Raw genomic sequence first — 12,112 nt, 5'->3', positions numbered from 1 at the left:
ACAGGATGTTGTTGCTGGGCCCCAACTGCATCTGTCACCCATGGAACTGCAGTGACCTCTAGAGACAGTTCTCCCCACATACAGTGTGGAGGCAACCTGAGGTGTTTTGGCACAAATCAAATGAGGTAATAGTGTGTGTGTGTGTGTGTGTGTGTGTGTGTGTGTGGTGTGTGTGTGTGAGAGAGATCACAGGCAAGTTGAGACTGCAGACAGCTCTGAGGGCCAAACCTGGATGTGTCATTAAATGCACAAATTGGCACAAGCATTAGAGCCCACATGCAAAACCTCACACACACTAACAGGCAAACACATTATTAAAAGTGCATACCAGTTCTCACACACAGTTAAACAAACACAAACAGATGAGACCCCGGGCCATCCCGCATATCACCCTGATCAGTGTGGGAGCTGTGTCTTCTCTGATCTAATATGTTTAGCAAACATTCATTTATTCTCCCCAATCAATAACACAGAGCAGCATGTGTTTATGACTCTGACTCCACTCACTCAGTTCATCTGCAGTTCATCGGAGCTGAAACACTGGTCTACACTCCAAGCCTGTCTTTTTTTTTTTATATCTCTGTTCTCTCTTTATATCACCGTCTTTCTCTCTCATACATGTTTGCACCTTTAATTATAAGCATTGTTTTGAATTACACTGAAACATTAAGATGCCTGGAGGAATATGGATCAAGAGAAAAATGAGGAGAAACACTATTTAACGTCGTTTTTCAGAACAAGTATGTCTGTCTAGAGCTGTTAAAATCTTTGACACACCGCCGCAGTAGGAGGGAGGCCAAATAGTATTTTATGGTTCCTCTTAGCAAATAGAAAATGTTTTGATAAGGAAAGAGATTGAGATATACACATTTCCAGCTCATTCTGATGTGCGAAACCACCACACACAGAGAGAGTATTACCTTCAGTTGCACTATGAAAGTAGAGGGACTCGGGCTTAAAAAAACGATTATACGGCATCTTCAAACATGCTGAATGATTCGCTATGGAGCCTTTACACCCCAAAATTCCCAAGGTAGAAAATTATCCTGAATAAAACGTTCCAAAATATAGCCGTGAATCAATATCAGATGCGGGCTGAGTTTCATTTGAGGAAAACTGCTTGCTTTAACTCTCCGCTGAGGAACATAGAGTATCTAGTAAAGAATAGAGCTTCATACTCCCAAGTGCAGTAAAGGTATTTTATATGGGTAGTTATTATTGTTATCATAATTATCATTTTGTGTGTACCATAAAAGTGGATGATGGAGGATATATGGATGGCTGAGGCTGTAAATAATGGTTGTGGTGGAGGGCTGTAAAGCTGTCCCCTCTTTTCTGTGGCAGAATAAATAACATGTGTGCACGTGCTTGGTGCACATCTACGCTCATCTGGAATCTGCTTTGTTCTGTGAGGTACTTGGATGTGAGAAAGTCATTGATAGTTACTGTAGATTTTTGTAAGTTGGATAAACTATTTTTTTGTGAAGGGACAAGGGACAGGTGAATGCAGCTAACCCTACCTGAAAGCAGCATAGATACATATCCCAGGTGTGTCTGCACTGTATATCTGTGTGTGCATTTACAGTATGTGCTACCCATTAGACATGTACAGTACAGGGGCCGATGCACAGATGCCCTGAGTGGTGCCATACGGCCGATGGCTCATTAGAGCTCAGATGGAAGACATGAATCAAAGGAGGAGAGGAGAGGAAACAATCAATCTGCCTAATGGGAATCCCCTGTGAGAAGCGTGGGCCAGCCGTCCCAGTGCAGCTGTAGATGTTTTTATATGTGACCTCCCAGCTTAAACGACCCACCAAAATGTCCCCACTGCTGCCACCGCCACCGGAGAGCACAGGACACACCAAAAGCCCCACAACAAGCTATTAGAGCGGGGGGGCGGGGGGGCGGCCTCCCACAGAGTGTGTGGGCACCGCGTTGTGATGATGTGGTTTCTAAAGCGCAGACCGGGAGACCTGACGTTCCCATGGTGTCTCCGGCAGTTTCCCGCACATGTGTCGTCCATATCCTTCATACCAGGGAATGACACCCAGTTTAATGTAGGGGAGGGGGGTATATCAAAGAAGCGGCAGTGACTGGATTTATAGCGTGGAGGGCGCCTGTGTGCTTGGAGGCATGTAGGAATGGTGTGTTTACTGTCAGCGTGTGAGGTTGTGGCCAAGGTTGAGACATCATTGTTGTGGTGTAGGGTAAATAGCACTTCATGAGGTGAAGGTTAGGTTTCCTCCCATAGTTTACCTGAACTTTCTCCCCTCCCACTTTAGTCTTCAGACAGCTTTCATGAGCTTTGATCTGGTATACCGCACGCTCGCCGCCTGCTGAAGACTACTTATCTATTCAGTGTGGGGTTGCCAGCAGTGCTTTAAGAATCGAGTTATGCTAAACAGAGGTTGATTTAAACCAGAGGTTGACCTTTGACCTGGGCTTAGAGGATAATGTCCCAGGCAAGGAGAGCAAAGTCCTGTTACCGTCCATGAATCAGGCCCCCACCGACATTATTTCAAAATTGCTTAGTTGCATGGAACTCCCTTTAGTGCTGAACGGACTTTCATAAAATTGATTTTCTGAGTACACCCTTTTAGCAGCTATAAGCTTGAAATATGAACCCTTCATTGCTGAAAGCATTTCATTTTTTTGCCCCTGTGACTAATGATCCAGGGAAGAAGTGTGTTTGAAATTCTTCTCGGCAGCCATTTCCATAATTAAACACTGCTAATTATAGAGCTTTGGCTGACTTTAAACAAACAGGCACAGTTGCCGAGCATGCTTTCATGCCTTCCATTTGGAAATTTATGCAAATTGTACCCGTATCGTGTGTTTTCTTAGATGAAACTGACAACATTAAGACACATTGCTCACACTCGCAAAGATCAGACAGTAATGCAGAGAGCAACGCTGGGGAGAAGCCATAAGTGGTTCGGAGGAAATGCCCTGACCAGGTAGTTTGTACAATGAGGATCAAAGCTGCAAAAGTATCAGATGATTAAATGTGTTCACGTGCATGCGTGTTTGTGCATACATGAATATGCATTCATTCATTATGATGAGTGCCCTATGGTAGAAAAAAAAATCCCCTGTCTTGGCCAACAAACATTTCTGCATTGTTGACTCTAGTGCTATGATACTGCTTGTCAATTTATCAGCCTTTGACAGCCAGCCACTAGAAGCCATTATATCAGACAAATGAAAATTATATATGAAGATTAACATCAAGTCATTTGTTACGGAGAAAATAATACTGCTAGGAAATAAACAGGGCACAGGACTGAGAGCTATGCTGCCAGTAATTCACACATCAACAGCATTTAAATTATTAAAAAGATTGGAAATCATAATTGGCCATATATTTTTCCCATTCTTCTCCACACAAATGGCTCGCCTGGGGTACTTGACATTCACCAGTGGTTTGTAATGTAAATGACAGAACGTATTTTCTCCATATCTTAACAGCGGATGGAGTGATTGACTACTGAATATAAGCAAGCTACAGGTGGGGGTCAATTATCATTTGAATAATCGAGCATCAGTGGCTGCCTGGCTTGGCTGTGAAGTGTGACACATTTTTATCTCTATGCATTTCAATGAAGTCAGACTGGTACATAAAAGGTTATCACCTAGGAAACATATTTGCCTAGGCGCAAGTTAAACAGGCAAGTGAGATCAGCATAGATATTCAATTTAACCAGTCAACCCTGACCTATAAATATTTCAACAAAACCCAATGAGGACCCCTCCCTCCACCCCAACCCCCTTCTTTCCTTCTTTGATCCAATTCCATTTCAGCAGCAGGAGATACGAGGGAAGAGAGGGAGGAAGGACGTGGGGGGAAAGAGGGGAGGGTATGAGAAAAAGGGAAAGTCAAGCATATTGTAGCTTATCTATTAAGTGAATTGTTTAATGCATCTGCCATCTCCTCACCCAAGGGACGGCTGCCGAATGAGAGGGGAGAGAAGGGACAGATTCACACTACAGGGCACTGGTGGCTCCAAAGTTGAGGAGGAGACGTAGACTAATCTATAGTTGTGAGCTGACAAATCTGGCCTGACACGGTGCTCTGTAGCGGGTAGACTCGGGAGATGGGCATTAATCACAGCGTGTGCTCTGCTGAGAGCTCTGGCACACTGGGGACACCTCAAAGTGAGCTGGAGGTTATACAGGCGAGGGGATTAATCAATACAACCCCATAATAACAGCCAACCGCCAGCACTTAAAGCCCCACCGGTACGAAGGCACAACATGCTCGCCCGGCCAACTCATACAGACACTTGCTCACAGATACATGGAGGCAGAAGCATTCACACACCTGTGTGTCCCTCATTCAAGACGCTCTGTAGTCGGCGCTCTCTATAGAGCGCACTGCACATTCAGGAGCATGCAGATACCTCAAAGGAGGTACACTTATATTACATTTAATTCCTAACGGCAGTGAGAAAGCAATCAGTACATGTGGTGGAAACATAAGTGAACCTAATTGATTGGCGATCATTTCAAGTATTTCCTTGATGCTGGTTGTCATGACTGGGATTAAACCACTGACTTGCAATAAAACCTGGTCTGCAGATGCTGAATAGCTGTTGTATCGGGAAAATAAGTCTGTAAACAAATATTTCCATATGCAAACGCCTTGTTGTACACTCTAAAATCTGACAAGTTGTTCTTAGATAAAATAATCTTGAAAACCACATGCCTGGAAAAATGAAAATAAATATAACAGCTGAGTTTACTTTAGATCTAATTGTTGATTGTTACTCAAAATTTAGTTGTATTTACTTAATCGTAACTTAAAAATAATAAGTAGAATTACAATGTTCTTTATAAGTGTTGGAAAACCATGTTCGTCTGACTTAACTTGATCATGAAGAAGTTAGGAGATCTGCGAGTTCTGTTTTGTTAACATGTGTTATAAAAAATGCTAATGTGATTAACTAGTTTGCAACCAGCAGAAAACACACACACACACACACACACACACACACACACACACACACAGACACACAGACACACACACACACATATAATATATATATATTTAGAACTATATAGATATATAGCTCAGTAAACTGGGTTTTCTGAAGTTGCTAAAACTGAGAACGACTGAGTTGATTAAACTTGTCATTTTTAAGTTTAAACAACTTCACAAAATTTAGAAAATATAACTAAATTTTAAGTAAAGTCAACAATTTGCTATGACATAAACATAAAACAAGACTAATGGTTATATTTACATACATTTTTCAAGGGAATCAGTAACCTAGATATTTTTAAGTAAAATCAGCTTGTCAGATTTTACAGTTTATATCTGCTACTATTATTTTGAGTGTTTCTAAAAGTTCTGTCAGGCTGAGCACACTTGAGGAGGTTAAAACAAGTGCGCCTAAAGAACATACACGAGCTAACACCGTCCTTTTATTGCTAGCGCTGTCTGTTGTAACCCTCCAACATTGCAGGTCTAGTTACACTGCACATGTGACAAACCCCATGGAGTCAAAGAGTGTGTCCCAGTCTCTTTTGGATAGCCTTGACTGTATATGAAGATGAATGACATGACAGCTCACCAAAAGTTAAGCCAAATCATCTCAATTGCCCCCCAGTGGCTGACTGCAGTATAGGTCATAAACCCCAACCCTCCACGTTAGCAGATGGGACATGGCCAAACTAAAAACTCAAAGCACAAGTCAAATAAATTTTTCCCAAAGATGGTTCCTGTCATTTTAGGTAGTTGTGATCTCAACGATGTATGTTCAAGTGTTTATTTTTCTGATATGTTAAGTCATGTTTATAAGAGGGGGGTTTGACAACATAACTGACAGCTGTCTGTGCCAACCAATGTGCTTGTAATCAATGGCGCTGCTTGTAATTGGTCAGACAGCTGTATGGCAGGAACTGCATGCTCTGGTTCCTTATCGCGGATACTAGTGTTTAATTTTTGAACAGCGGGAGGAATTGGAAACATGTTATGCATCTTTATATGCAGTCACTGAATTGAACACTGTCTGGACAACAAAAACAGTGTATATACACAGTGTTTATTATAACAGTAAAAAAAAAATAGAAATGTTCCACATGGGTGCACAGACACTTTCACACACAAAGACCTTCATCTCATGACCACACCTCTCACACCTGAAAGCTGGGCAAACACTCTATAACACCACGCTGTGCTGTGATTACACTGCTGCCTCGCCAACACCAAACTGACAAGCCCTCTCAGCTGGAAGTATTCTGGGGACAGGGTTAGGGTGTGTGCGGGAGCTGGAGCGGGGCAGAGTGTGAGATAACTGCAGTCACCAGTGTGCAAGGAGCCCCAAAACTGGCTCAAGCGTTCTGTCAATGGCCAACGCCACCCCGCCCCTCCCGCTTTGTAGGAGTCTGCCACCCACAGAGACCTCGATCAGCAGCCCCCGGCCTGACAGCAGATCTGTCAGCCTCCCCCCTGCTCCCCCCTCACTTCATACAGTCAGCGAGGGCTGGTTTAGCAGGAAGCAGACAGTGTAGCAGGAGGTGAAAACTCCAGCTATTTGTCAACGTGGCGCCCGTGTCAAAATGTCAGGCCCGGGGACATTCCCCGTGCAGCTGGGCTGTTAGCTAAGGAGACAGGCCGTATGGTCGGAGCAGGAGCATGCTGTCACCGACCAGTCAAACTGCCTGAGACCAGCAATCAAGAAGCCCTTTCCCTTTCTCACTCTCCCTCTTTATCTATCTATCACAACCCTCCTCCATGCTCTCACTGACTCTTATCTATCTGACGCTTTTTTCCCCTCCCCGACTCTCTCAATCTTTCAGCCTATTCACTCTCACTCTGTCATCCTCAGTTTCTCCATTTTTTATCTGAATCTTTCAGCACCTGCACATTTTCTCTCCTGTTCAAAATTCATCAACTGATCAATGTGTCCTCCTTTATCACTTTCCTTCTACCGATATGGATTTTTTAAAATATACACAATCAAAATTATTAAACTATATCTCCCTCTTGTCCTCAATATTGTATTTTTTTCACAATTTTGAAATACAATATGAAATGGGGGAGAAAATTAGGGTGAGCAAAACAAGTGCAAAAGGGTTTTGCCAGATTCTGGATAAGCTACAGGTATTAAGAGTCAGCCAATCAGGGTGCTGTTATGTCAAAATATTATCCTTACATTGTGAAATTCTGTTGCTCACAGCAGATTCATAGGTTGTCAAAAACAACTATTGCGGCGAAAATCTCCTATAGCAAAAATAGTAAACATCTTCGTGTTTGCTTGAAGTGCCAAGTCTAGTGGTAATTTCATTGTCTATCCTTCGGTTAAGATACACTCACCCCGGAGAGTTCAAATCCCAGAGGATTAAGAGCTGGAATAACAATAACAGAAAATCAAATCAAGTAACATATGAAATGTGAAAAAACAACATTAACTGTATTCATGAGCGGCAAATTCATTGCTCTCTTTTCTTAAGCTTCTTTGACTTGGCATTTACAAGGAGAGGGTGGAGGATTTACTGTGGCAAAATGCAAACAGGGTATTTATGGGTCAAACACAGCCTAGCTGGCTTTATGGCAGATTATGCCCCTTTTTTCCAGAGGAGAACACAAATTCAGTTTGATAATGGATTGATAACATTTCACAGCATTTAATTTGGATTGTTATTAGGTCATATAGTCAGAATGCTACAGGACTGGTGTAACGCGGTGATAATTTTGACAGTGTTGTAATTGTTTGTGTGTGGGTGTATACAGTATGTGTGCTTTGTCTCTTCTTCAGGCCTGTCTATCTCTCCCCTTTTTTCTGTCCATTTTGTTTTTTTCCTATCTTAACACCCCTCCCAGAGTCCATCTGGTACCTTTGCTCCCCCTCAGAACGTGGGCCGGTGGAATTCCCTGGCCTAATTAATGAGCAGACACTCACAGACGGCCAAAGGCTCACATGTCTGTCTGTGTGCACCGTGTTGCCTCAGGAGGCCCTTTATTGAAAAGGGAAATAAATTAGATCAACTGGACAGAATGTACCAGCCAACAGCATGAAATGTCACACACAGGTTTTAACCAGTATGGGTTTTGATGGTGATAAGATGCTTTTAGACCAAAGTTACAAATAGTCAAAAACTGTATTGCCATTTTATTTAGTACACACTTTCAGCGCTCACTACATAATTATTTTTCTAGAGTAGTATTACATATCACTCAAGGTGTGGCATATTCAGAGGGTATCATGGTGGCACAGTGAAGCCTTGCTGTATAGTTGCTTATACTCATGTTTCCTCCAAGTTTCCTCCTCTGCTTTCTGTCTACATGCCAAAGATAAATCTCCATCACTTAATGGTCAAGGTTTGAATGTGTTTATCTGTTTTTGTGTTTTAGACCTGTGATGAACTGGAGACTTTAACTATACTGTTATACTGTACATGCCTACCGGGCACAAGCCCACACACCCAAAGTTTCAGAATCTCCCCTGGCCTTCGACTGCAAAATTTCAATCAAATTAACGTACCAACTAGAGAGGGAGGAAATTACGTCAAAGAGACACAAAAAAAAAGAAAAAAAAGATGCAAATTACCTCACAAAAAGATACAAAATTACCTCTAAAAGACAAAGCAACCAGAAAAAGATGCAAAATTACCTCAAACAGACACAAAGCCTGTACAAAGAGAGACAAAACAACCACAAAGAGATGCAAAACCAAAAACGAAGCAAAACCACAAAGTATGTACATATTGCTCCCTTGTAGGAGAGATTGTGGCGCCTTTTCCATATCTGCATGCAGGGTGTCGTTTCATAATCTGCACGTTTCTTGCCTCTTTTTCTGCAAGCTCAGAGAGGCTGTAGTCAACACACAATCCTGTATAGAACAAGGGTATGACAAGAAATGCTAAATAATAATAATAATGATGATGATGATGATGATGATGATGATAATAATAATAATAATAATAATAATAATAATCTTATTTCATATATTTGTATGATTGAAGACAAACTCTATGAGAGTGTCAGAAATTGCAGCAGGAGGCTACAGTAGTTGCCAGGCCACCCAAAGAGACACTCCAGGATCCAAAAATCTTATCAATGATTTTATCGCCCTCTCTTCCCAAGTGCTAAACAAGCCCTGGAGAACTCACAAGACAGGAGTGGAAGGAGTTGCAACAGAGAGACAGGCAGAAAGCACTCTTGCAGTCAGTCTTTGGCAGAGCAAAAGCGAACAAGAAATGATGTGTCTGAAAATATTTGCCTTTTTCTTGTCTCCTTTTGAGTTGTGACATTATTAGTCATGTGGGACATCAATCATGCAGTGAGTTAATGACACATCCAGCCCATGAATCTTTCAGCTCCTTCCCCCCCCAACCTCAACAAGGCATGCTGGGGCTGTTCCTGCTCAGCAGCTGCTGGAGCAAGGCTGTGCCGGAGCCCAGGCGGATTTGCCAGCACCGCCACTTTGATCTCAGCTTGTGGAACAGATAGCTGTGAGGCTGGGCCTGGATCTGGCTAGGTTGGAGTTTGGATGCTGCACTGTACAAGGCACGCACGCACGCACGCACGCACGCACGCACGCACGCACGCACACACACACACACACACACACACACACAGTAGTCCCATTCCCTCAGGCCCTACTCTGAACCTTCCTCAGACCCAGGACCCCTGTATATGAACAAAAACTGACCAAAAACTTCTTGTATTGCAATATACAGCATTTGCTATAAGTTTTGCAATTATGGTATCAACTTTGATATGTGTACAAAAAGCTTGCCATGTGTAATTTTGAATGCTTAAAATACAAAATTCTCAGTCTGGATAAAATAAAATAAATCAAAAACTCTGTAACACAACCAGATTTTTGACATTTTACATCACTGAAATTGCCAAAATAATTTAAAAAAGCAATCAGTATTTCCTTTTTTTATCCGTATAGCCCTGCTTCCTATCTATTTCATTTACGAGGAGCCAGAATTCAGGAACAGCCTGCTCCATTCACACTCCCTGGGCAGCTCCAGTGACATACTTTCCCTGCTAATGGGGCCACCTGCAGGTCTGTGCAGGGCCCCGTCCGGACAGTGTCAGAGGGGAATGCAGACAGAGCAGGCGGTGACGTGGGCGGGTGGTGGTGCTGGGCATCTGTGACTGGCACCAGCATAAGAGCTCTTTCATTTCCCCCTGTTCTGCTGAGTGCCACGGGCACACACACAGAGCCGGGCACGGGTACAGGCCAGGGCACCAACACATGTCAGGAAATACTTTCTCTGTGATCTGAGCGAGCGGAGCCCGAGTTAATGCTCCCCTGACATTTGGACTGCAATGTGAAAGCTTCAAAGAATGCAAAAGAGAAAAGGATCATACAGAAATTCCAGGGGGAGGCCACTAATTTTACTCCTAAACATATTCAAACACCAGAAAACTGACACACATTATAAGTATGAGGAGTCTATGTGCTAAAAGTATTCTTTGGAGCTGGTACATTTTTGCTTTATATCCCTGTAGTAACCCTGTAGTAACATCCCTGTTGGATGTGAAAGTGTGATTTTTATTGTGTGTAAATGGTGTACTTATGAAAGCTGCAAAATAAAGCCCATTATCCCTGCTTAATTCCTCTCTCTGATATATATATGATATATGATATGTATATATATATATATATATACACGCTACAATGTGACAAAATGATACAATATAAAATAATATGGTATTACACCATATAATATGTTACAACATGACACGATGCAACATGATATCAAACAACATGTTAAAGTAGGCTGTATGTAAAACCATAATGTAATAGTCTAGTATAATTAGGCCCATGTATGGAAAAGTAATCCGTGAGCAAAAACCTCAGGCTTTTGACCATCTGAATACTTTGTGTCTGATGGTTTTCTTATACTTTTAAGATAAGCTGACATCAGTTTGTGACGGATTTCTGCCATCTGCTCTAGGTACGCTACTCTTAGTGTTTATATTATGTAGTCTCCACTGTTACATGTAGTTACATGCTAACGTCAGAGAAATGTAATTTTGGTTGCCAACATTTCTCCTCAATTTCAGATCATATTCCTCCTTAAACATAATTTAAGGAGTCTAGCTGTGTGTAAAAGCTTTTATTGGTGATTGTTTATTACACTAAAAAGTGTCACCGTACTTTTGTTACCCCCCGGTGCAATGTTGGTGCAGAGACATCAAGATACAGGCGATCTGGAAACACCGACCAATCAGAGCACCCTGCAGTGGAAATACAGCTGTTAATACAGGTTAAATGCAGGTGTAGACTAATGCCGTCATTCCTCATGGGAGCACAGTCTTGATACAATATGACATAATACACAACACGTTCTCATCTCCAATTGTCTCATGTCACAGCTTTCACGTCTGCATGTTACATGCGAGGTATCCTCCTGCGTTTGTAAACGTCACTGAACATTCTTCTCTGATTCACACATCAATGATATAAACTTAAATATTCACTATTTGCAACAAAGACATGTCGCACCACTTCTGTAGCACTGAGTCACTTAATTGCTAAAGGTATAAATGAACACTTCAAACAATTTTACTAACACTGAAGAGCCCTGAGTCTTCCACCTGAGGGTAAAAGCTGTATTTCAAAGCAGAGGATAAGAGGGTCAGAGACTTTTTCTTTCAGTCCGTCTGACTACAGACAGCTCATACAATAATTGTGTTTTAATTTGTGTAGTTAACACTATAATTATAAATAACAAAGCTCACATGGGAACCCGTTGGACAACAGCGATGAAAAGGGCATTCGTTTGACAAAGCCTGGGAGTGCCTGTTACCTGGGCTGTAATTCCCTTAAACACCATACTTGGCAGTTAAAGAGGGGTGTTAAAGAGAAAACACCATGCAGTCCTGACACACTCGGCCCTGCCTTGGGGCAGCCGAGCAAATTTATGGGTGTACTTTACTCATTACACCAGAGAATAATCAGCCTTTTAAAACAAACCTATAATTTTCTGGGTTTCTAATGTCCACAGGTCTATTTAAATAATTTTGCTGCTTACTCTACTCTAAACTGTGAACAAAAGTACCTCTCCATATATGACCTATGAGCTCTTTCTTATTTATTGCACACGTACTTGTGTGTAATAATTGTAAATTATATGTCGTTGT

Source organism: Plectropomus leopardus, chromosome 1 (genome assembly GCF_026936395.1).
Source record: "Plectropomus leopardus strain MGB_pleo_1.0 chromosome 1, ASM2693639v1, whole genome shotgun sequence".
NCBI classification, from domain to species: domain Eukaryota; kingdom Metazoa; phylum Chordata; class Actinopteri; order Perciformes; family Serranidae; genus Plectropomus; species Plectropomus leopardus.
The sequence above is the reverse complement of the archived record's forward strand: the minus strand, read 5'-3'. Positions refer to the sequence as shown.